General features: G+C 41.3%; 1 protein-coding gene across 1 annotated transcript in view; it reads right to left on the minus strand.

Annotated features, from left to right (window-relative positions):
* The window catches only part of LOC109426613 (uncharacterized), a 678826-nt gene extending 653707 nt beyond the window's left edge, over positions 1-25119 (minus strand). The window contains exon 1 of the mRNA XM_062853560.1: positions 24973-25119. The gene's annotated coding sequence lies outside the window, so the exon portion shown is untranslated. The remainder of the gene's footprint in view (positions 1-24972) is intronic.
* Between the last annotated feature and the right edge of the window lie 2559 nt (positions 25120-27678).

Below are 27678 nucleotides of genomic sequence, written 5' to 3' on the forward strand. Positions count from 1 at the left end.
TGGAAAAAGATGCTACGTATGGCCATATTTTTGGAGGCGGCGAAATCAATGAGTAGTAGGCCGTTTTCGTTCGTTTGCTGGTGGGCGCTGAACTTACCAATCGTCGGTCTGAATTCCTCCTCCTGGCCTACCTGAGCGTTCAAATCTCCTATGATGATCTTGACGTCGTGGCTTGGGCAGCGATCGTACTCGCGTTCGAACTGCGCGTAAAATACGTCCTTGTCATCATTAGTACTTCCGGAGTGTGGGCTGTGCACGTTTATTATGCTGAAGTTGAAGAATCGGCCCTTGATCCTCAACCTGCACATTCTTTCGTCGATCGGCCACCGACCGATCACGCGCCTCTGCATATCACCCATCACGATGAAAGCTGTTCCCAGCTCGCGTGTGTTGCCGCAGCTCTGGTAGATGGTATGATTACCTCTAAACGTTCGCACCATGGATCCTGTCCAACACACCTCCTGCAGCGCTACGATGCCGAACCCGCGGTCCTTCAGTAGATCGGCGAGTATGCGGGTGCTCCCAATGAAGTTGAGAGATCGGCAGTTCCACGTACCGAGTTTCCAATCGCAAGTCCTTTTTGTTCGCTGGGGTCGTTGCCGTTGGTCTCGGTTCGTATTATTCTGTTGCTGATTTTCCGTTACAATGTTTTTTTACGGCTGGCTCTTAGGGCCTGACACCAACCCCCTACTTTCTGGAGGACCATAGTGCACAGTTGAGCTTAGAGTCCTTCCCTGGCACTCGGACGTAGATCAGCCGCCCCTAACATGGGGATCAGACGCTGTTGTGAGCCGCTCCTCCTGGAGAACAGACGCTCAGGTTTGCCGAAGCAAACCCCCCCTTCCCTGTCAGCCTACGACCAAAGTTCCCACCGGGGTTGGTTACCCGATCTTCCCTAAGGTTGCTCATAGTTTCCGGCCGGTACCGCGTGGAGGTAGGGATAGGAGTTGCTGGGTAGAGGCTAGTGGATCACAATGGGATCTGAATTGCGCAGCATACCCAGCCTTTACCGTGCCGGACCCGGCAGAATGTGGAACGTTACAAACAGAAGCGGAAACAGCAGAAAAAAAGCGTCGCCTGGAAGAAGCGGAGAGTAAAGAAATGGAACTGCTGTGTCATTCCCAAGAAACACGGAAGTTCTACCAGAAGCTCAACGTATACCGCAACGGTTTCGTACCGCGAGCCGAAATGTGCAGGGATAAGGACAGAGGCCTTTTGACGGATGGACGTGAGGTGATCGGAAGACCACGGCAACGGAGGAAACGACGATGCCAGTGCAGAGGAGGACGAAAATGAACCAACTCCCACGCTGAGGGATGTTAAGGACAAGGTATTTGGAGTACATTGCTCAAAATTTCTAGAGCACCGTTTTTTAGAACCGTTGAACGGATTTGGATTAAAATGCATCACGCTGTTGACAACCACTGAACAATTAGCGTGATGCATTTTAATTCCAATCCGTTCAACGGTTCTAAAAAACGGTGCTCTAGAAATTTTGAGCTATGTACTCCAAATACCTTGTCCTTAAGGATGCCATTCACCAGCTCAAAACCAACAAAGCAGCTGGTAAGGATGATATCGCAGCTGAACTCATCAATATGGGCCCGGAAAAGTTGGCCACATGTCTGCACCAGTTAGTAGTCAAGATCTGGGCAACCATGCAGATACCGGAGGAGTAGAAGGCAGGGGTAATCTGCCCCATTCACAAGAAAGGCGACCATTTGGAATGTGAATACTTCAGGGCGATCACTGTTTTGAATGCCGCCTACAAAGTGCTATCTCAGATCATCTTCCGTCGTGTTTCACCTAAAGTACATGAGTTCGTGGGAAGTTACCAAGCCGATTTCATCGACGGCCGGTCGACAACAGAACAGATCTTCACCGTACGGCAAATCCTCCAGAAATGCCGTGCATACCAGGTCTCAACGCACCACCTGTTCATCGACTACAAAGCGGCATACGACAGTATCGACCGCACAGAGCTATGGAAAATTATGGACGAGAACAGTTCTCCCAGACTGATAAGAGCAACGATGGACGGTGTGCAGAGCAGCGTAAGGATTTCGGGTGAACTATCCAGTTCATTCGAATCTCGACGAGGACTACGACAAGGTGATGGACTTTCCTGCCTACTATTCAACATCGCCCTGGAAGGTGTTATGCGACGAGCCGGGCTCAACAGCCGGGGTACGATCTTCACGAAATCCGGCCAATTTGTCTGTTTTGCGGATGACATGGATATTATTGCTAGAACATTTGGAACGGTGGCAGAACTGTACACCCGCCTGAAACGTGAAGCTGCAAAGGTCGGACTGGTGGTGAATGCGGGTAAGACAAAGTACATGCTGGTAGGTGGGACTGAGCGACACAGGACAAGCCTTGGCAGCAATGTTATGATAGACGGGGACTTTCGAGTTGGTAGAAGAATTCGTCTACCTCGGTTCCTTGCAAACGGCTGACAATAACGTGAGCCGTGAAATACGAAGGCGCATCATCAGTGGAAGTCGTGCCTACTATGGGCTCCAGAAGAAACTGCGGTAAAAAAAGATTCACCCCTGCACCAAATGTACCATGTACAAGACGTTAATAAGACCGGTGGTTCTCTACGGACACGAGACATGGACCATGCTCGAGGAAGACCTGCAAGCACTCGGAGTTTTCGAGCGACGGGTGCTAAGGACGATCTTCGGCGGCGTGCAGGAGAACGGTGTGTGGCGGAGAAGAATGAACCACGAGCTCGCTGCACTTTACGGCGAACCCAGCATCAAGAAGGTGGCCAAAGCCGGAAGGATACGGTGGACAGGGCATGTTGCAAGAATGCCGGACAACAACCCTGCAAAGAGAGCACGATGGGCGGACCAGGTGGAGCGTGATCTGGCGAGTGTTGGGCGTGACCGACGTTAGAGAGCTGCAGCTTCAAATCGAGTATTATGGCGGCAAATTGTTGATTCAGCATTATCATGAATTTGATGTTAAAGCCTGTATCTGCAACAATCGGGACGCAGAAATTCAGCTGTAACTGTGTAATAAATACATTAAAATTGCTCATATTTGGCCAAATAACATCTTAAGGTGTGCTTATTTCACCTACAAAATTTCATGTGAATCGGTGCAATGCTTTTTGTTGTAGCAATGAAAGAATAGAATGTGTGCCGTTGAGTTTTGTACAACCCCTAGTTTTACTTGTCAGCGCTGTAACTTTTAAATTTGGCAGAGAAAATGGCTGAAATTTTGAACACAAACCTCTCAATCTACATTTGTTGCATAGGAAAAATTTCAAAAAAATCGATGCACTATCAACAATTTCATAGTCGAAACATGTATTGGGATTGAACGTGATTTTAGCCCCTTAGACAGCAATTAGTCAGCACCCTTCATTGTTTCGATTGTAATATTGAAAGTACTATACTAATAATCATCAAATTTTGCTGGCATAATATACACTGTGGTGCATAATTGATCGGACAAACGCCGATTTTCATACAAAATGGCCAAGTTTAAGATGCTGTAACTATGGTTTGCTTTGTTGGATTGAGCTTAATTTTTGACACGGAACTACAAATATGCTGAATTTTGTGTATACAAAGTATAAAATGTTTTCGTTCACAGGTCTGAGCGTGGCAAGGCGTTGAAAATATTGCAAAAGTGATCGGACAGCGGCACGCGTGTAAATCAAAGGGATAGACGGGGATACTTTCGAGGTGGTGGAGGAATTCGTCTTCCTCGGATCCTTACTGACGGCTGACAACAACGTGAGCCGAGAAATTCGGAGGCGCATCATCAGCGGAAGTCGGGCCTTCTACGGGTTCCAGAAGAAACTGCGATCGAAAAAGATTCACCCACGCACCAAATGCACGTGCGGCGTTGAAAATATTGCAAAAGTGATCGGACAGCGGTACCCCTTTGATTTACACGCGTGCCGCTGTCCGATCACTTTTGCAATATTTTCAACGCCTTGCCACGCTCAGACCTGTGAACGAAAACATTTTATACTTTGTATACACAAAATTCAGCATATTTGTAGTTCCGTGTCAAAAATTAAGCTCAATCCAACAAAGCAAACCATAGTTACAGCATCTTAAACTTGGCCATTTTGTATGAAAATCGGCGTTTGTCCGATCAATTATGCACCACAGTGTACACATTATTAACTACCTTTTGTGAAAATTTCATGAAAATTGACAGAGAAATTCAAAAGTTATGAGTAAGCATACATCGCACATGAAAAGCACGAACAATTTTCACTAACACTTACCCCTCCCTATCAATACTAGTAGCTTCCAAACTGATTGATCAAAGTTGATGAAATTTTGCAAGAAAGTGTCTCTATAAGTATCATAACTGCTAACGAAATTTCATAATTATCATCACAGAATTTTGAGCTGTAGTGTAAAAAAGTCATCTATTATGCGAATGAAAATTAGTCGTGATTGTACAAAATGCTTAAAACCACGTCTGTTTGTTTTTCATCCACAGTCAAAAGTAATGCATCGTTTTTTTTTATGAAATTTGGCACAAATAATAAACATATATCAGAGAGTTCTCAATCAATTATTTGGCCAATTTTACCGATTCATTATAGAGCTATAGCCGTACTTCTGTGTCCCGAATATTGCGGATACAGGCTTTAACTAAATAAATAAATAAATGCCCCTCCACTTTTTCCTAAAAACTTTTAGAAACCCCAGCTTATTCTATGCACTGGCCTGTCCCTGGAAGCATTATTATCTTCTTTTTGGAATAGAATTACTTAACATTGAGTATAACACTGACTGATGAGACATTTGGTTTATTTGAGATTGGTTGCTTGTGAAAAATAATGCAAATAATTATAACAAAGACAACTATGTTCAATTATGACCCTCTGTTTATTTTCAACTTCTATTCAATTTCTCTCATCGCACACTTGCGATTCTATCCACCGTTTCTTTCATTACTTTCGTTACTCCCTTCTCTTTAAGTAGTATTAAGTTCACCGAGAAAAGCCATTAAAATTTAATTATCATAGAGTCATGCGGTGATTTAACCTAGAAAGTTTGTTAAGAAATGTCTGCCAAAATTAGCCCAAAATCAGCACAGGTCCTACTGAACCAGAATGGATGGAAACCCTACCAGGGATTCCTTCAGAATTGTCTACAGGCAAGAATTAGAAATTAGATCTACAGGAATTGTCAAATTCCTTTAAAAAAATTGAGTGTTCTCGAGAGTATCCTTCATAAATTCGTACACGTACTTCTTCAAAAAATGCATCAGAGATAAGTTCAGCAATTGCTCTGAGGATTCCATTGAAAATTACCACAGGTATGTGTCAAGGAATTTCTTCACTGATTCATCCAGTAAACCCTACTCGAATCCCTCCAGAGATTCTTAACATAATAAGTTTCAGTAGTTCGGGCAAAAATGCATCTAGAGTTATCTACAGAAATTCATACAGCGTTTTCTTCAGGATTTCTTACAGATATTGCTCTATGTACTCTGCTAGAAACTTATCCGGCATTTTCAGTAAGAATTTCACTACAGGTTGTTTAAGGAATTTAAACAATAATATTTCTTAGGGAATTCCACAGGAACTTTTATCTCAAGAGTTTATATTTATTTCAGAGATCTTTATCAATAGCTTATTATGTCTTTGGAAATACGTTCACAGATTGCTCCAGGAATATTTCCACAAAATCCTTCCAAAAATTTATAAGTTTTTCATGAATTTCCTTACAATTTCTCAATATTATTTTCTACAAACGATTTCTCGAGTAGTTTTTACAACTGTTTATCTAAGAAGATTTTCAGAAATTCCTTCAGGGATTCTTTCAAGAAAATCTCTGTGATTTCTTCGGATCATCCTCTAGATATTTATTCAAGTGTACTTCCTGAGATTCCACAAGGATGCAACTGAAGATTTCTTCAAAAATCAGAGACTCCTTAAGGACAGACTTGTTAGAATCCCAAAATGGCCGCCACAATGGCCGACTTTGGCACCTACTCACGATTTCAAGGGCACAAATCTCTTCGTAAACAAAAACAGTGCACCTGAGCTTTTTATTTTAAGCTATTTACAAGTGAACAAGAACAGAATAATGAAATACATTGTTGTTTGAAGCTTCCTTCTTTAGATTTGTGCGTCTGAAGTTTCGGTGCAATGTTGAAGTGGGATTTCAGAACTTTTGTCCTTAAGACTGTTCGGATGCCTTTTGAAATTCTACCAGAGATTCCTTCAAAAGTATCTTCAGGGGCTTTCATCAAGATTCAGCGGTTTCATCAAGAATTTCAGCCAGGGATTTCCTTATAAAAAATTTCATGGAGTTTTTTGAAAAAAAAAATCTATAAATGTGTTTTAAAATTCGTGAACAGTTTCGTTTGAAAATTCTTCCTATGGTACCTCCAAGAACTCCTTGAGATATTCCTTTAGAAATTTCTGCAGAAATCCTTACAAAAACGAGAAATACTTCTGTGGTACCGTCGGAATCATTTCGGATATTCCTTGAGGATTTTTTTTTTCAGAAGTTCTCCCAGATCTTCTCTTAACAATTGGAAGTTTTTTTGAAAGAATTTCTGAAGGAATTTCTAAAGAAATCCTTGGAGGATTGTCCGAAGGAATCCCTCAGAAAGCTTTTGATGACAACTTTAGAAATTCCCAAAAGAAATACTTTCACATTTTCTGGGTGATTCCTGGATAAAATTCTAAAGTTACTTATGCCTGGGCGAATCTATATATATAAAAATGAGTTTGGAATCCCTTTGAGGCAACAAAACTCACAAACGGCTGAACTGATTAGGATGGCTCTTGCACGGTTCGATTCGTTTTCATGACTGTGTTTATATGTACAAAAAGTTACGAAAATCAACTAGAAAAGTAAGAAAATTGATAAAACACTGATTTTCGTGAGGTGGGAAGGAAATCAACACGATCGAAATGAAACCAATCTAGAGTGCGGTGACGTTATGAGCTCAACAATTGTCAAACCACCACAGCTTGGCAAGACAACGTTTGCCGGGACAGCTAGTCTATATATATAAAAATGAATTTCTGTCTGTCTGTCTGTCTGTCTGTCTGTCTGTCTGTCTGTCTGTCTGTCTGTCTGTCTGTCTGTCTGTCTGTCTGTCTGTCTGTCTGTCTGTCTGTCTGTCTGTCTGTCTGTCTGTCTGTCTGTCTGTCTGTCTGTCTGTCTGTCTGTCTGTCTGTCTGTCTGTCTGTCTGTCTGTCTGTCTGTCTGTCTGTCTGTCTGTCTGTCTGTCTGTCTGTCTGTCTGTCTGTCTGTCTGTCTGTCTGTCTGTCTGTCTGTCTGTCTGTCTGTCTGTCTGTCTGTCTGTCTGTCTGTCTGTCTGTCTGTCTGTCTGTCTGACTCTTATGGATTCGGAAACTACTGAACCGATCGGCGTGAAATTTTGTATGTGGATGCTGCTGGGGCCGAGGAAGGTTCTTAGCTTGGTGTGAGACCTCTCCAGTCTCTGGAACGGGGGGCTCCCATACAGGTGACTTTTCGGGGAACGTCCCTATAGAGCTGTATGCCAAAAAACACAGTAGGCAGGCAGTACGACGTTTGCCGGGTCAGCTAGTATATAATAAAAATCCTTAAACCATCGGGGCTGAAGGGATCATATATGACCCCAGCGACGAAACCGAGCAAAGCAGTCGTGTTTGAGTCCCAGTAAGGTTGCGACATCAGCGGTAAAACAATCTGGCTACAAAAAGTGCAGTAATTTCAGAAGAAATCCTTGGAAGGACTCTTGAAGATCTCTGGAGGAATTTATGGGAGAATTTCTTATAAAATTTCGGAAGGAAATTTTGCAGAAAGAAAACAAATCTTGAAGATTTATTTTTCAAATCCAGCAGAAAATGAAATTTTTGAAGAAGGCTTAGAAAGAATGCTTGGAAGAAGAGGGGAACTCTCTGCAGGTATTAACGGAAGGATACCTTGGAAAATTCATTGAAAAATGGTATTTTTTTGCAGAAATTACTAAGAGAATCTTTGGAAAAGTTCCTGAAACATCATCGGAAAAATTTCTGAAAAAAAAACCCTGAAGAAAAACCTTTAAAATCCTAGGCAATTCTTTGAAGAATACCTGTACGAGCTTCTGGAGAAAACCTTGGAGAAAGATCCATAAGAATCTCTTGAGAAGTCTGTAGAGACGTTTATAAGTGAATACCTGAGAGAATTTCTGACTATATGGAATACTACCTCAAGGAACATTTGGAGAAATTCCGACGATTATTTTTGAAAGAGCTCCTGTAAATATATCTGAATTTCTGAAGAAAAATCTAAGATAAATTTCTTGATAGATTTCAAGAAAAAAACCCTGGAAAAGTTCCAATACCTAAAGGAATTCCAGGAGAAATTTTTGAAGGATTTTTTGAATCTTGAGAGAAATTTCTTGAAAAAATTGTTTAGAAGTCGTAAGAAAAATTCCTGGAGAAATTTCCAAAAAAAACTACACGAACAATAATGCATTCTATAAGGATGCTTGGCGGTATCTTTGTAGGAATTCTTGCTGTAATCATTCCAGAAATACCTTTAAAAATCCTCTTTCTATAAAACTATGAAAAAAAAACATTTATAAATTCTGAAATAATCCCTATAGATAATTCTGGCGGTATCCTCGAAGGTTATCATGAAAGAAACCCTAAAGAAGTACATTCTAAAAGGATTCTCGGTGGAATATTTAGAAAAATTCTTGAACGATGTCTGGCATGAATGCCTCTTCTGTGATAATTACAGGAAAAAATCGTGTGAAAATTTATGTTGCCCGAAATTATTTTTTGATTAGGTGTCATATTAAAGTCATTCTTTTGGAGACTAGAGTGGGTCACCCGTTATATGGAAAAATGGAAAATTTGATGGCATCCCATCAGATCAAAGCTTTTCAGATCCCGTTTTGGAACCCAAATAATTGTGCAAAATTTAGGCACGATCGGTTATGTCTACGTTTAGCGCATCGCGTTTGAAATTTGTTAGGGATTTTACATGGGAAAACACATCTTTTTGCATTTCTCTCATGAGAAGCTTGACTTTTTCTAAAGCCATGTAGTCAATAATGTGAAAACATACATAACCTAGGGTGACCTGAAAAACATTGTCGAAGACCACGAATTGATCAGATGCTTATGAAAAAGTTACAGTGTTGGCATTGCTTGTCGAAATAGCATGATTTTGTTGTTATTGTTATTCCTATATACATGTTAAAACTTAAACACATGCATGCCGTTTGTTGAATATAACTTTTTTTTAATAAGTATCGGATCGCTTTGCGTTCTTCGACGAAGTTTTACAGAACAAACAAGGCTATTGTTTTGCATTATCCGTGCCTCAAATTTGCACAGATAAGGCGCTGTCCATAAACTACGTAGACTTTTTTTCGACCATCTCAGACCCCCCCTCCCCTCTCGTAGATTTTTTTTCATACAAAATTTTCGAAATTTGTATGGAGCGTAGACTTTGGCCAGACCCCCGCGTCCCCCCTAAGAGTCTACGTAGTTTATGGACAGGCCCTAATCAGGACCCAAAAGTGTAACCAAAAAAGCTTTGATCTGAGCAAACGGTTCCGTTGACCCACGCTAATGTGGACGTTCCAGTTAAGAGGGAGGTGAAATCGGTGAAATTTAGAAACCTTTGTCGTGACATACTTTGTTGATCGATTTTTTTTTACACACACCTTCATGACTATCAATTTGCGATATTATTTACCCTAATCGTTCTAATCTCTACAACCTTGAGTAACCAGTCCTGACTTTACCCTGATAGCACTGGCTATCCACTTAATAGAAATCCAGATTGTTTACAGGATTCCGTTGTCATTATAAGACTCCTTCAGCATCATTTAATTTGCTGATAGAGCATTCGTTTGCATTCAATCAAGATAAGTATGTAAATTGCAATGGAAACAATCTGTCGGTAAGCTGTTCAAATACCACATGCCGCACATTTCCCATGCACCGAAGCTAGGATAATGCGCAAGAAAATTAAGGAAATCTGGTCACAAACCGGAGAAAAAAGAAAATTGCACCCACTACAACACACCTTTTCTGCTACTAGCTATGTACTACTAGGGAGTAAGGCATCAGCAACAGCAGTAGCATAATCAACCGTCCCCTAGAATAAGTAAATAGCTTGCAGCGGAAAAGGCAAATTGTCTACCACCGACCGTAGGGATGGAACACAGCAGTTTGCCACGGAGATACACAGAGCTGCAAAAAATCAAACAAGGAAACGACTGATCTACATTCCAAATTTCGTTTCCGCGACTTTTTTTGCAAATGTTGCCACGCTGTTGTGTTTTGTACATCACGCTGAAAAAATCTAGTTTTTTATTCTGATTAGCAATACCGTGGTGCAGGCCGCGGTACCCAATCGCGCGAGTGACGGAAGGTAAGGATTTTTTTATCATAGGTTGATATAATTCAAACGATCAGAATCATTGAAGCACAGTGCCAGTGCCGGGAAAACCGTCATTTTTCATAAGCCGGATGAGAAGCAGCAAAAAAACGTTTTGTCACTCCCACCAACCAGCCTGATTGCTGCTGTTTAATATTTATGAAAATCAAGACATCTGCTTTAAGCCTTTTTGCTCCGCTTGCATCTACATAGATTTACACAGTGTTTCTCCTACTGTTTGCGCTTTGTTCCGGAATTCCACTTTTTTGCATGCTCGATGCCACCTTCCGAGGAAGAGCAATTTTACTTTTCCGTAGATCCCAGCTAGGCACGTTCGAGCATTAAACTTTCCGCCGCAGCAAGTTGCGGCAGAAGCAACAAATGGAATTCGCCAAACGAATCCGCATCCGATTCGCTACGTTTACATGCAATGTTCCGTTTTCTTTTTCATGAATCTGTTTTTATTGTTGTTGCGAAATGATTCTACATTTGGTGTCAAACGAAGCGAAAGGCATGCTTTCAACTGGATCGTGCATCTCGTCAGCACATCCTCTTCTTTTTCTACCCCTGTCTAAATCTTGGTATAACGTTACAATTTGGATTGAACTGATCACTGATGACTAAAATCATCTCTGATTTCGATACAGTTCGCCCAAAATGTAGGTCGAACATAGATTGAAACGGTGATTTCCATAAGGAAAGCCTTGACTTCTCACTGACTCGATACCAGAAAACTGTCACATGAATTCACCCACCTTCAGACTTCACCGCTTCCATGCTATCCCAACCGGGCTCGACATTCCATGAGCCGGAAAATTGTGGTGTGAAACATTTATCAGTGCTTGAAGCGAAGGCAGGACCACCATGCAAAAAGCCGCACAGCGCTCATACATACCTAACTGGAGCATTGAGCATATGATTCCGGCAGCTGACGAGATGGTAGCGACTGCTGCGACGCCGTCACGGAAAGATAAGCCATTTCCGCCACCAACCGACGACGACGACGAGCGCAGACGAGCACCGGCAGACCGGCAGGCAACCTGTTCAAATGCATATCTCCGCCGCATAAGTGCATCTACACGGTTGCCTTTTCCCGGAAACAATGGAGTGCACCACCGTACGACAACGTCATCATTTCTGAATTTGAGAAAATTGCATTTTCGGTGGAGTACAACTGCGATGTCTGTTCTGGGTTCCTTTTTGGCTCATTTAGTGATACAGCATCATCATTCTAACGGCAAACGAGGTTTCTGGGAATCTGTTTTCCACGCGAATGAGTGAAGTTGCGGAGAAATGCAGATTGGGTGGGGTAGGATGGTTTGGTATTTTAAAGTCAATGGAGTCAGAGGAATTCTTAAACAGAATACTCAAATTTTCATGATGATTTCTCGGTTTGATATTTTAACTAATTGTCCCGAATAACGACGACTATTCGACACACCCTAATTCGTGAAGTAGCGGTATCTGAGTTTGCTATCATTTATGTCAGTCAAATGGAGTGCCACTGCCATTTTACTACAAATCATCGAGATGAATGGGAAGAAACATCAGCTGCTCAGTTGCGGTGGAGCGGATTCCACCAAGAAAAGATGCATGAACGTGAAAGTAGGTAAGGAATCTCCTTCTGGGACTGATTTCAAAAAGTTTTCTTTCAAGGTTCATTGTTTTCTTGTTGGTGGGTTGGAATGAAAAGGAACATCATAATGGCTTGCAAGTGATGCTTCTTGATTAACTTGCAAGGAAAGACATCCTTCCTTGCCGTTCATTTTGGTGGTGTGGTCGTTCGTTTAGTTGCATGTTCATAGAGAGTTTCATGAGTGCACAAGACAGGTTTGGTTTCTAGTGGCTACCGCTTCTGATTCGTATACAGAAAGTTCTGGGTTCAATCCCTGGCCTGTCCCTTTCCTCCTACTTTGTATCTTTCTATGTACTTTCTCCCTCCTCTTTACATATGTAATTCATGTACATTCATATGTTTGTTCAGAGCCATCGCTAGAACCTGAAAAGGGTTGAAAAATCCATTTCTCTTCCTTCCAACTTTCACTGCACAGTGTATCACAGATAACGCAATCAAGTGAACTGTGCCGCACATCTTCAGAATAATAAAACACACAATTCTATCAACTTACGCCTGGCATTCACGCACCAATGTGTGAGCCCTCTGCCAACCATATCCCACCAACACTCCGGCGTCCGAATTTATGCAGACGCAGAGGTATATTCGGTCTGATGTGGATACAAATTATTGCAATCATCACTTCCTTTCCCTTCCTCACATTGATCTGCCACCTGACGTGGCAGGCGCCATTGTCGCCTACAAATAAGAAGAGCACCAACGCTTGCACACTGAAGATGCCTCTGCTAATCTCCAGCAGATATCTCATTGGTTCCTTGTGTAAGTGTGGCTGGTCTGGCGATACTGGAGTAACATCTATGGGCGGTCAATCAAGCTCAAGCTCACAGAGAGTTTCATGGGTGTGCATATAGTTGAAGCGACAAACCCGCGGGTGATTAGCAAGGCAATGCTAAGAATCAAATTCTGGTTCGTCTGGGATCTTTTCGTAATGGAAATATTCTTGACTTCCTTGGGCATGGAGGATCATCATACCTGTAAACGATGCACAGTGGGAAAAGTCGGTATAAAACGCTAAACAATTCAATATCTCTGCTCGGAGTGGATGGATTCGAATGAATTTTTGACACAAACTGTAAAAATCTCTATAGTTCCAGATAAAGAGGGTGCCATTCACCGCACGATGCTGGAAATAAGTGTATTGATCTCGTTTTACCCCGCTCTCTCTCTCACACCTTTTTGAGAAAATCCTCATCTATTTCCGACTGGCGTGCAAAATATATGACTCATTTTACTCGTATTTGTGTAAAAACTTCCATAGTATCGGTCCTGCCCTTATGAAATGCGTTCTTCTTGCCTGAAGGATTACCTGGTGAAATGCCCGAAAGCGCTTCTAGCATGTAAGTACTTATATTATATTCAAAGGAAGTAACAGTGACTGTATAAGAATCACAGGATATATTCCTGAAAGAATCGCAGTATGATTTTCTGAAGCAACTACTTTGAAGGAATTTTAGAGGGTATTCTTGAAGAAATTCAAGGATGGATTCCAGAGTATATTTGTGGATGAACAGATGAACTCCTTAAAGATTTCTCGAAGACAATTGTGAAAGAATTCCTGGATGAATTCTTGTACAATTTCCTGTTTTTTTATCTCTCTAAAATTATATTAAAGAATTCAAATACAAATCGCTGAAGGGATTGCTCTAGAAATCCTTCAAGTAATTCAAAAAACCAGGTAGTCCTGAGGAAAAATCTTGGGGTAATCCCTGAAAAAGATGATGGACGGGCTACTGAAATTTCTAAATGAACCCCTGAATGAATTTTTGAAAAGATCCCGAGAGAAATTCCTGAAGGAATCACGACAGGAATTCCCGAAGTAATCCCAGAAATAACTCCTGGGGAAATCTCTAGAGGAATTTCTGGAGGTATACCTGGAGTAAACTCTGTATCCCCGGAGAAATTTCTGAAAGTATACCTGGAGGAATTCCTGGAAAAATCCACTGAAACAATTCCTAGAGGAATCTCTGAAGGAAATCTTAGAGAATATTTTGGACGAATTCCTGGCGGAATCCCTGGAGAAGTTCCTGGAGGAATTCCTGAAGGAATAATTAGAGGATTGCTGGAGGTATCCCTGGATGAATTCCAAGATAAATTCCTGAAGGAATCTTTAGAAAAAATTCTGGGAGGTACCTCTAGAAGTATTCCCGGAGCAATCCTCAGATGAATTCCTAGAGAAATCCCTGGAAGAATTCCCGAAAGAATTTCTGAAGAAATTCCTGCAGGAATATCTGGAGGAATCCCTGGAAGAATTCCAGGAGAAATTCCTGGTGAAATTGCTGTATGAATTCCTAGGGCAAACCCTGAAAGAAATCCCAAAGGAATCAATGGATGAATACCTGGAGGATTCCCTAAAGGAATTCTTGGCTCTACCCCATTTGGCATAATATCATTTGGCATATCGTCGTTCGGCATAATGCCATTTGGCATAAATGCCGTTTGGCATATGGCCATCGACATAATGCCGTTTGACATAATACGAAGAACAGCCTTCTTGGTAAGAATATGCATAATCCTTGTTATGCCAATTGGCCATTATGCCAAATACCCGTTATGCCAAATGGCTTTTATGCCAAATGGCATTATGCCAAACGGTTTCCCGTAACGTGGGTAGATTACCTTAGAACGGTGCGTTACGGTGTAAGATCTACCACACTGTATCAAATTTTAATCTTGCTATTTTCCTGCCTTAAGTGGTAGCATTGCAGATTAAAATTTGATATATATTTTATTATGTTCATGTTTTATTTATGTGTTGTTTTTAACTGCTAATAAACCTTTTGTTTCAGGGGGATTCAGGTAATTTTAATGCAGTATAATAGTATAATTTTTGAAAAATAGTAACTGTAACGAGCGTATAACTTATACCTTATCCAGTATTTAATCAATTAATCAATTTTTTTAGCAAATCGCTGTAGGTACACACCATCATATTGATATTGTTCGCATATCGTTATCTGGAAGCGTTTGGTACGGGAAGTCCACGCTTTCATCTTTCCCCTCGATTTCAAGGTGTAGAATGTTTTCAAATATTGATTATGTTGAAATCGTTTTATCCCTTGAAAGCTTCTCTACGGTAAATGCTGCGCAGTTGGCCTACCCGTTAGACAAGAAAAATGATAGACTTGAAAAGGTTTCATTTTCCAGGATGCATTCAAGTAATGGCTGCGTTAGTGTGAGATTAGATTAGATTAGATTAGAAATGGCATTATGCCAAACGGCGTTATGCCAAATGGCATTATGCCAAATAGGGTAGTGTTGAATTCTTTGTGGACTTTCTGGAGAAATTTCCTGGAGAATTTCCTTCAGAAATTTCTATAGGAATTGCTGTAGGCATTTCCGAAAAAAAATCCTGAAGAAATTTCTGGAGGAATTCCTGAATTTGGCTGAAGTAATTCCTGGAGGAATTCTTGGTGGAATTCCTGGAGGAGTCCCCAGAAAAATGCCTGGATGAAATCCATGAGGAATGCCTAGAGGAACACCTTGGAATAATTCCTAGATAGATTCCCGGAGGAATTTCTGGGTATTTTTTTAAGGAATCCCTCGAAAACTCCTGAAGAATTTTCTAGAGAAATTTTCTAGAGGAATTTTAGGAGGAATTCATGCAGGAATCTCTGGAGAATTCTTGAAAAAATTCCTGGATTAACTCCGGGAGGAACTCCTAGGGGAATATCTGAAGAAATTCCCGGAGGATATCCTGGATAAATTTCGGTAGTAATTCCAAGAATTCCTGGGGTAATCCTGGAGGATTGCCTGAAGGAATCTCTATAAAAATCCCAGAAGGAGCTTCTGGAGGTATGCCTGGAGGCATGTCTAAAGGAATTCCTGGATAAATAGCAACCCCTAGAGGATTCCCTAGATGAATTCCTGAAAGAATACCTGGAGGAGCCCCTATAAATATTCCTGGAGACATGCCTGTTGGAGTCACTGGAGGAATCACTAGAGAAATGACTTGGGAAATCTCTAGAGGGATTCCTGGAGAATTTCCTTGAAGAATCACTGGAGCACTTTTAGGAGGAATCCCTGAAAGAATTCCTGGAGGAATCCCTGAAAGAATTCATGGAGAAACTCTTGGAGGAATCCCTGGGGAAATCTCTAGGAGAATTGCTAGAGGAACCTCTATGGAAATTCCTAGAGGAATCGCTTGAGGGAATTCTAGAGCAATATCTAGAGGAATTCCTAGAGGAAATCCTAGAGGAATTTTGTATGGGTCGTAACGCTAGGCTGTATTCCCTATTCCTCTGGAGCGTTACGTAATTTATTGATCCCCTATCTCCTGAAGCGTAACGTTATTTGGGGACGGCGCATAATGAAAGTTGAAAACTTAAAATGATTTTTATGCGCAATGTTGGGAAATTTCGACATTTATACAGTGGGTTGCACTAGGCTTTCCAAAGATCAAATTAAGTACTAATTTTGAAATCATATCACGATGAGATATTGAGCAGATATTTGGCAACTTTTTGAATATCTCATCAATATCATATTAAGATATGACATCAAAATTTGATCGTTTTAAGATATGATTATGATGTTCACGTCTACCCGGGTAGCGATGCCTTGGATAGGCTTGGATACGACGCCGATGATCATTGTTTGTTGTTGGTTTTCAGTTCAATTTACCTTGCAAGCATGCTTTGATTTGGCCTTCAGTTTCAATGATAGGATGATTGTCAAGCCTGTGGTAGGACTTTGACAGCTGCGGTAGAATTCAGCGGCTACCGCAGAGTGGAAATTTTTCTAAAAATCCACAATAATAGTTGGGTTGCCTTTCAGTTGGGTTGCGTTTCAGTTGGGTTGCGTTTCAGTTGGGCCTCCATTACTTGAGATAAGAAGTACCACGGAAGAATATTATAAACAAGTGTGGAATACCGTGTAGCATAGAGTACAATGTACTAAACAAGAGGGACCCTTCTTTATAACATTGTTATTTATAGCGGATTGCAGTGCTACCTGATTCAACAGGAGCCTTGCATGGCTGTGCGGTTATGGTCACCAAGCTTCTGGTCACATGGGGCTCGTGTTCAATTCTCGCTCCGTATGATAAAACTTTTCGTAAGAATTACCAAGAAGAATTTGAATAAAATGGAAGATAAACTTCGTGACCGTACGGTTTGCGGTTTCAGTTGTCTCGCCTAGGCGTATCGGAAGCCTCTGAGTGCGGGTTCGATGCCCGCTTCAGTCGTTGGAAACTCTTCGAAAAACGGAAAATTTTCCCCTGGACTACTGGATGTTCGGTGTGATAAGTGTGTTGTCCGTTGTCCTGTGTTTGTCATAATGTTCAGTTTGTACAACAGCTGGTTGAAGAAGGTGTAGTGTTTTCATCAAGATGACGAAGATATCAATAAATAAATTATTCATTTTTGTACAAATGACTCCAAATTTTGGCTGATGCAGGCTGCTTTCCTGGATCAACACTATTTGTCCAGCAAGCCAATGATTCCAAAAATTTACTGCAAATTACAGGTAGACATGGATGGATTTATTCTAGAAGACGAATTTTAACATCAAGAAATTCCTCTAGCAAGATTTCTTCTGAAATCGCGCCAGCGTTTTTCTTTTTTTTTTAAATTTTGTAAGAAATATCTCTTGGAATGAGTTCCAAAATTTCTCACCAGGGCTGAAAGTCTCTTTAATAAAGACAAATCAATCAAATCAAATTTCTCACCAGATTTCTTCAGAATTTTTCACTGAATTTTCTTAGTACTTCTTCTGTAATTAATCTTGTAGATTCTTTTCACTGACATTTTTCAAGATTTAAACAATCCTTTCCAAGGTTATACATTGAAAATATTCAAGGATTCCTGACTTCTAACCATTTTTTTCTGGAGTTTTTTTTTTCGGGGATCCACTGAGTTCTTTCCAAATGTTTCCAGATGTTGTCACGGAATTTCTTCTAAAGTTTCTCTCAGTATTCTTGAATAACTTTCCAAGATTCATTCCGGTGTTCCTCTTGGAAGTTTTTCAAATGTTCTTCGTGGATGTTTTCTCCTAAAGGTTACACAAGAGTAATTTCTGGGATTTGACTAGAGCTTCTCCAAGGATTTTTTACGCGAATTTTCCATAAATTTTCTGCAGGAGATCCACCCAGAATTTATTCCGAAATTTCTCCTAAAGGTAATTCTAGTATATTTTTGTGAGTTTTTTTTCTATAGTTTCTTCAAGATAGGCCAAGGGATTTCTTGTGATCTGCGTACTACCCATAAACTAAAAAAATACTTGTAAGAAATCTCCGCAGAAATATCGGAAGGAACTTAGGTAAAAATTTGCGAAATCCTTACTTAAAACCTGTTTGAGAAATCTTGAGAGTAACTTCAAAAAAAATCCTTAAAAAAAACTGATTACCTCGGAAAAAGATTCTGGGAATAATCCCGATAGGGAATATTAAAGAAATTCTAGGAGGAGTTCTGAAAATCTATAGGAGCAATCCCAGAAAACTCTCCGAAGATAAGCAAAATGGCGGAATTAAAAGGAATTTGCTTGTCTTTTTCTAGATTTTCTTTAAAAGTTTCATTTTTATCATAGATACTCCCGTGGCATAAAATGGCCATCATGATGACCGTGGTTTTTTTGTAACCGTATACGTCGACGATAACGACGACTGCTTCAGTTCGCGACAGAAGATCGGAACATTGCGAACAAATTTCCGTGCGCGTTTTTTTTTTTTTCTTCTTTTGTGGTCCAGAATGCCAATTTTGAGAATTGCATTCGGATTTGTGCTTTGTTTAACGAAGAAACACCAGACAATCAGCGATGGATAGATACATGGAGGCTTATGAATGGATGAGCTCGTTTCATACTATTGTTTACTGTTAAAATTTAAGGTGTAAATTTAAATGCGATGATATATCTGCAGTAATCGTAGACTTTTTTTGTTATATCATTTTGTCTAATTTCAATATTTGATCACCCTTTGATAAGTCTATCAATTCAAGTAACGGCATTTAATACTAATCAAGTTTTTATGTAAAGTAGATTGAATTCTGAGTATAAACATTGAGTGATTCAAGTGAAAAAGTTCTGCTAAAAGTTCCAAAGCGTTAGTGAAGTGTAAGTGAAATTAATTAACTTGAACTTTGAATTTCTCCAACGTTCTAGAATCTGGAGTTGGATATATGTATTACAGTTCTAAATAAGAGCTCATATATCCAAAGCAAATATTCAGTATGTTCAGAATAGATTCCTTCAACACCCCGAACAGAAGAAAATAACAAGAGAATAACATATCATGGTATTTATCTTAAATACTACCATACCTTGATATGCCTTTCATTAGGTGGTAATAAGAGGCAAAATAACAAAAACGAATACCAAGATTTTGTATAAATAACACCTAGAAAATAACAAGCCTTGTTATTTCAATAATGAATGCATACCTAAAATTTCAAGTGCTGTATTTGTTATCCCAAAGTTATTGAATAACAAACTAATAACATATCTTGTTATTAAATGTTTCGTTTGTTCGATGACTTCATGATATAATAGCAAATCTTGTTCTTCGGCTATTTTCACTGCTAAACCAACAAATACTACGTCAATACCAAACTCTGCTCGAATACCTCCAACTGTTTCTGTGATGTTCTCATAACATTTCGTAGAATAACGCAGCAATAACAATTTCAGGTATTAGAGCACATGTTGCTCTTCGCATGGTATTTGTAAGGTATGCCCTTCTGCTCGGGATACATACCTATGTAGAATCAAATCTTCCCATCCTTCACCACTATGAAGCACCCTTTCAGTGATTGATGTGGAAATGTAGAGGTACCCTCCGGTCTTCAGTAGCAAAGACCAGTATACCCTAACATAGGTCGGACTCGATTATCCGGAATCGGGATCTGAGCTTTTCAAAGATTTATCTAGTGAACGGAATGCTGTATAAAGCTAACTTTATGACGTGTTGTAAGTTAGTAATCATGTTATGATTAGTTTTCAGTCAAAATTTCAGATGTGTACATCATTACGATCGCTAGATATGTTGTTTGGAAAGCTCCAGAACCCGACTCCCGATAATCGAGTCGGACTGTTTTCCGCTCCTTTCTTACTGACCGCAAAGACTTGGGCACCACAGTTATACATGAAAATAATGCTTGTGTCGCTAAAATTGTTCTTTGAGTAAATGGAGTGCTCAAACCAATATTTATATATAAGATCACAGTGGATCCGCCATTCACGTCACTCTGAGCCAAACTGAGCCTCAACACGTCCAAAACGTCACGCTTCGGATGATAAAATTTTGATAGCTGTGGCGGTCTATTGAAAAATCCCCAGAAAAGCAGGCATGCCACCTACAAAACGTGCTGAGCTTTTCTCATAAAATACCAGTGTTGTTCTTTAAATCCAACGTTTCATGTTTCGCCTCAGCGAATCTCTTCCCCCATTTTTTTCTGTTCTGCTTCCCAGCATCCACTTCAATCCACTTGAAAACTGCTGAAAAACTCCAACATCCTGTTGATGTGTGTCCTCTTGTTCCAACTCGGTCGTCGTCGTCGTGTTCCCAAGGTGGCACATGCATGCCTACCACCAGCCAGCAGACAGAACAGAAGATGAACACAAATGCTTTCGTCCCCATGGCCAGGCACGACTTTATGCTTCCGGATGCGCATTATGCGGTCGAATTGTGAGGATTTTCCTGTCGCCGTTCGCCGTGCAAATATGTACATTCCACTTGGCACAGACAGATATAGAACTACAGCTGGTAGATGGTGGGGGCGGGGACCAACACTGTAGAACACTGCCGGACCGAGCCATAGTGAGTGAGCGCCAACATAAACGCCCGCAGTTTTGTTACGTCACAGCTCACTGCTCGGTGCATACACTACGGCCAACGGCGCGGCGAGGCGAGATCTCTTATGTAGGGTTCCCTCCCCCACGCTGAAGCGACGACATGCAGCTACAAGTGGTAGGCGGTGATGACGAGGTACGGAGTTTATATTACATGCTGAGTTTTACTAGCATTACGCTGGTACCGAACAGCTTATCCTCACCGTCGTCGTCGGACGTTGTCGACCATCGAGTGTGCTGTGTAGCACGGTTAGTAGATTTACAGTTTCGCCTTCAAGTATGCACTGTACGTTCAAAAGAACAGAGGTAAAGCTTCGTTAGATGGTTGCATCTTCAATGAAGCTAGCTCTAGCTATACAGTTGCGAAGACTACAGACGATCGAAAACGTAATTAAGCTCGACAGGTGTAATGCTTTGAAACCGGGCAACTTAATTTGTACACCAGAGTGAATCGTTTTCCTTTGTTACATTGCATTGGAATGACTACTGTTTGGAGTTCTCTTTCTGTCTCTGGCGCTGTTGTTTCGAAATATTTTGTTGAAGTTACCGCAGTATGTACATCTAATTCATTTTGCACACATAAGCTTCAAGAGTTGCAAAACAAATTATTCATTTCTCATTTTTGTTCTCATCTCTCATTTTTTAAAGCATTACAGTATTGTATGGTTTTTATATGCTTCTCTTACTGATTAGTCTATTCTAGTGTAATCCACGCAAGCATAGCCATTTATTGAAAGAATCCAGGAAAAACTATAGAATCGACTACTTCTATCATTTTTCCTGTCATTATTAATACTTGCAAGGCATCGGAGATGTATTACAAGTGTTGTAGGGGCCAAGCCTTCTGTGCAGCGTCCATGAATACAATTGATTGTATGTGTAATGAATATGAAGCAAAACCGTTGGGAGTGACGTTGCTAAGAAAGTTTATGTCACTCCGTTGGAGCTCCTCTCCCTAGGATGGGACATAGGTATTTACCCCTAATGTCCTGGCTCGAAAACCTAGGCTTAAGCGCCACTGTTCGCTCTCTGAAACGAAAAACGATCCCTTCCCGCCTGAATGAAATAACCTGTATGCAAGCCCGTGCACAAGGAGGGGGGGGGGGGGGGGGTTTGCGGTGTTAAACCCCTGTTAAACCCCCCATTACCGACGCTTTATACCAGGGCTGCCCAACGTACGGCCCGCGGGCCGGATCCGGCCCGCGAGGACATTTTGTGCGGCCCGCGGCACGATTGGACAAAAATGATAGAATTTAGCCCGAGATATTATTATTCTGAATATTTTCTTTTTTCAATGGAAATGTATTTAATAATTTAAAAATAAAATGACTTTTTAGAGTACATTTTGTAAAATTTTTAAAAGATTTAAAAATCTCTGCGGGGCTCCGACGACGGGATGCCAAGCAGTCAGTAGTGTGCGGTAGTTCGGCAGCAGCAAAGTTTCGCGCGCTCGCTTTGCTAGATTTTTGCGATTTTCTTTCCCCTTCTCTCTACGGGGCTCCGACGACGGGATGCCAAGCAGTCAGTAGTGTGCGGTAGTTCGGCAGCAGCAAAGTTTCGCGCGCTCGCTTTGCTAGATTTTTGCGATTTTCTTTCCCCTTCTCTCTGCGGGGCTCCGACGACGGGATGCCAAGCAGTCAGTAGTGTGCGGTAGTTCGGCAGCAGCAAAGTTTCGCGCGCTCGCTTTGCTAGATTTTTGCGATTTTCTTTCCCCTTATCTCTGCGGGGCTCCGACGACGGGACGCCAAGCAGTCAGTAGTGTGCGGTAGTTCGGCAGCAGCAAAGTTTCGCGCGCTCGCTTTGCTAGATTTTTGCGATTTTTTTTTCCTCTTCCCTCTGCGGGGCTCCGACGACGGGATGCCAAGCAGTCAGTAGTGTGCGGTAGTTCGGCAGCAGCAAAGTTTCGCGCGCTCGCTTTGCTAGATTTTTGCGATTTTCTTTCCCCTTCTCTCTGCGGGGCTCCGACGACGGGATGCCAAGCAGTCAGTAGTGTGCGGTAGTTCGGCAGCAGCAAAGTTTCGCGCGCTCGCTTTGCTAGATTTTTGCGATTTTCTTTCCCCTTCTCTCTGCGGGGCTCCGACGACGGGATGCCAAGCAGTCAGTAGTGTGCGGTAGTTCGGCAGCAGCAAAGTTTCGCGCGCTCGCTTTGCTAGATTTTTGCGATTTTCTTTCCCCTTCTCTCTGCGGGGCTCCGACGACGGGATGCCAAGCAGTCAGTAGTGTGCGGTAGTTCGGCAGCAGCAAAGTTTCGCGCGCTCGCTTTGCTAGATTTTTGCGATTTTCTTTCCCCTTCTCTCTGCGGGGCTCCGACGACGGGATGCCAAGCAGTCAGTAGTGTGCGGTAGTTCGGCAGCAGCAAAGTTTCGCGCGCTCGCTTTGCTAGATTTTTGTGAGAGTGAGTTCTTGGAGGCAAAGTGTGCAGGCCGCGTTTTCATTCGGTCGTCGTCGTCGTCTATTTGACTGCTCATCTTCGTACGGGGCGATTTATGATACGATAAATGCAACAAACAACATTTTTTGCGATTTTAGTCAACAGACATTGAAATGTTCGTCACGTCAAGTGTCGGCCCAAGTTCCAAAGCCACGTTGGTTCAAATCACTTTATTTTCTCTTTCGTTAATTTTCGCACTTCGAAAACTATCTGAATGGTTCGTCATCTTCGATGTCGGCATGTGTTTTGTTTTAGTCCAAATGAAAATAAGTGGTTTGATATTAATAGGGTTGCATGAATCACTCCACTTACCAAAGTGAACTCATATCATGCGCCCTTTCTCCTCCCCACTAACAAAAAGTCCTTCCCATGACAGACGTGGAGACGCAGAGGTGATCTCGGTCTTTAGTAAGCAACGCACGTCATAATAACATTCCTTTCCTTCCTCGATGACCGTAAGGACGTGGCCGGCGCCGTTATTGACCTAATAAAGTTTGGAATTCTCGAAGATGCACATTGAGGACGGTAAGCTACTCCCAAGCTCCGTCTGTTGGTTCCTTGTGCAACTTCGATTGTTCTGGTCAATCACGGAGTAGCAACTACGAATAGTACGGTCATCTATGCTCATGCTCATGCTCAATTTTTAAAAGATTTAAAAATATGCAAGCATTTGGTTTGAGTGTCCTACAGAATTGAAGTAAAAGATTCTTAACAATAAAATAATGTGTAATGTGAAAATTCGCTCGATAAGATTGTAAAACCAAATAGAAAGATTACGTTATAAACTTAATATAGGAAAAACGTGAACAATTTAATCACAATTTTTGAAGCTTTCAGAGATTTTTTTTGTGCCATCCAATAGCTCTGTCTGGTACTACATTGAAACATGTTATTGAAACTTTCTAAATACTTTGTCAAGCTCCAATATTCTTCAAGAAATCAAAAAACCTTTAAAATTTCATTAGAAACATTAAACTGCAAAAAAGTTCTTTTCTATTATCTAGCCATGCTCAGAAAAGATAAAAAAAATAATGTATTATTAACGAATTTTTATTTCTGGCCCGTCGACTGGTATGTAGTTTCACCAGCGGCCCGCGGCCGAAAAAGGTTGGGCAGGCCTGCTTTATACACTACGCGCCCCTCCGCCTTTTTCTGAAATTCCATATTTTGCCAAATTCCTCACATTAACGATTCAGATAACTCGATAAAAAACGAGCATACCGACGAATGATCCTTCTTTAATGACAAGCTTCTCCGAATCGCACCAACAAATAACTCGGAAAAATCACCAAGTCTCGGTAAGATTCTTCGGCAGCTGATAAGGGAACGTCCATAAATTACGTCACGCTTTATGGGGGGAGGGGGGGTTCAGCAAAGTGTGACAACGCATACATAAATTTCAGAAGTCTCATACAAAACGTGTGACATAGGGGGGAGGGGGGTTGAAAATGGTCAATTTTAGCGTGACGTAATTTATGGACGTTCCCTAATTACACTTTTGCTATCCGGAAAGCATCTCTGAATGGAAGATTCGTCTGCCACTTACGGTTTCACTATTATTTCATCCGAGACGACAATCTTTGCTCAAGTAACACAGACACTTTAAATACAGATAATTCTTGGCAGTAAAGCTTTCCGATAATTTACTTGTGCCTTCATTTCATCAGCTGATTAGTGGAAATCAAGAGTATCCTTCTTCTGCAAAAATATTCAAGCCACCACTATATAATTGGCATTTATTTTAGAAAGGTGCTTACCTTTAACTTTCGCTACTCAAAAACACAGTCTGTACGACGTCTCTTTTTTTGCATTATGCAAATCACAGGAAATCACTGTTTTTACTCTTTTTCAGAGAAATTCAGGGCAGATCCATCGAGGACGGCAAATTTACTTTTACGCGCAAAACCGGGTGGCATAGTACTGATGATTTAGCAATAGTGGCTGAAGTACTACCGATAACGTTGCAAACCACTTAAAACTGATACCAATTATAAAGTCTTTTATTATTGCGCCACCTTACCTTCAACTGATTCGAAAATTGTCTGCAGTTAATGAAATGAAACCAAATTTTTACAATAATTTAGTATATATATGTATTTCAAATTTTTGGTATCGGTTCAAATTTAGTATGCGTTATAGTAAAATTTACATTTTCGATTAACGCCCTCCATGTGGACATGTTCAGGTTCCAATAGAAACAAATAACTAAAACTCTCTGTTTTGCTTACGCGCATCGTGCCTGGTTTTCACCCAGCTCCAAGCTTATGTTTCACTGACAACCATTCCTGAACCCAATTGACGAACATTAAGATGAACCGATAATATATAATCATTAATTTTTCCAAGGCGCGATACCCTAATTTTAGATTTTAGCATGTGATTGTACAACATATTTTTGAGAACTGTTAACTAAATTTATTCTATATCGACCGGAATCTCACTGATAACTGCTCAATTGCACATATGTAAACAATAGACTATAAGGAGACACTGTGCAAAGCTTGGTTGATTTCGGTGAAGGGGGAAAAATGTTATGTTAGTTTGAAAATGGCACAATAATTACCGACTCAGCACAGATTGCGACTGAAAACGATCGGAACACACGCACAAAAATCCGGTAGATTCACGGCTGTCAACGACTAAAACACATGCTCTCGTGGTCACTGCCTACTTGGATCCTGATCTCATGCTGATGTTTTGTGGCTTTTCAGTCTTGACAAAATCAAAACGCTGTTATTTTATTTTTTTACGATGTTACGGTCCGTTTGGGACCTTCTTCAGGGACTCAATAGTTACAGTGTTCTATTGAGATCCCAAACGGACCGAAATGTCGGACAAAATAAAATAACAGCGTTTGATTTTGTCAAGACTGAGAAGCCACAAAACATCAGTTTCCACTTACAGTCGAGCACACCAACGATACCTGGTGGAGCGGACCTGGTGTGGTGGTTAGAACACAAGACTATCACGCCGAGGACCTGGGATCGAATCCCACTCCCGACATACTCACAAAAATGTGGGTTCTTCCTTCGGAAGGGAAGTTAAGCGTGGAGCGTGGGTCCCGAGATGAACTAGCCTAGGGTTAAAAATCTCAAAATCTCGTTAATGCAGACAAAAAAAAAAAAAAAAACGATACCTAGATGTGCCTAGGTGAAAGCTGTTGTAATGTTGTCAGCCGTTCCAATTGTCCATGTTCAAACCCACTTGACCTAAAAGCAACGTTTAATTTTGCCCTGAAGATGAGTGAATAAACGCTCGAAACGTCAGCTATAACTGAAACCGTTGTTTTATAAGTAACCCGATGACCGAAAACGCTCCTGTAATTGCTAATTACCATCCAAACGGTCGTTATTCCATCGATATCTTGGAGAAATTTTCGGACGAATCCCAGAAGGAATTCCTGGATGTTTCCACCCCAACCAAACCCCAAGGGGAAACTCCAGTGGGAGTTTCAAAAGGACCTCCTGGAGGAACCTCAGGATGAACTTCTGGAGCTATCTCTGGTGGAATATAAGGAGGAACTGCGGGAGTCCAGGAGGAATTCCTGGAGGAATCCCAGAAGGAATTTCTGGAGGATTCCCAGGGCCAGGAGGAACTCTTGGAAAAAATCCCAGAAGGAACTGCAGAAGAAGTCCCAGGAGCAACTCCTGGAAAAATTCCAGGAGGAACTCCAGGAGAAATCAAGGGAAGAACTTCTGGAGGAATCTCAAGAGGAATCAAAACAGGAACTCCAGGAGGAATCCCAGAAAGAACTCCTAGGGGAATCCCAGGAGGAACTCCTGGAGGAATCCCAGGAGGAACTCCTGGATGAATCCCAGGAAGAACTTCTGGAGGAATCCCAGGAGGAACTCCTCTAGGAATCCCAGGAGGAACTCCTGAAGGAATCCCAGGAGGAACTCCTGGAAAAATCCCGGGAGCAACTTCTGGAGGAATCCCAGGAGGAATACCAACAGGAACTCCAGGAGAAATCCCAACAGGAACTCCTGGAGGAATCCCAAAAGGAACTTCTGGAGAAATCTAAGGAGGAACTCCTGGATGAATCAGAACAGGAACTCCAGGAGGAGTCCCAGGAGAAACTCTCGGAGGAATCCCAGAAAGAACTCCTAGAGGAATCCCAGGAAAAACTCCAGAAGGAATCCCAGGAGGAACTCCACGAGGAACTTTTGCTTTTTTTGAAATGTCAAAATGAACTCGTAGATGAATCCCAGAAGGAATTTCTGGAGGAATCCCAGGAAGAGCATCTAAAAGGGAAAAAATCCAGGAGCAACTGTTAGAGAAATCCAAGGAGGGACCGTAAACGTAAAACGTAAACACAAATTTTGACAAAGCAAATGCTATGTTTGAAATTCGAATTTACTCTGAATAGAGTACAACCATAGACTTAACAGTAAGATATAAATGTCAGGAGCAAATTCAGTTCAAAATGTGACGATAGTTTTTCCCCCATGTTTCCCCCAGTAAAA

Source organism: Aedes albopictus, chromosome 2 (genome assembly GCF_035046485.1).
Source record: "Aedes albopictus strain Foshan chromosome 2, AalbF5, whole genome shotgun sequence".
Lineage (NCBI taxonomy): Eukaryota > Metazoa > Arthropoda > Insecta > Diptera > Culicidae > Aedes > Aedes albopictus.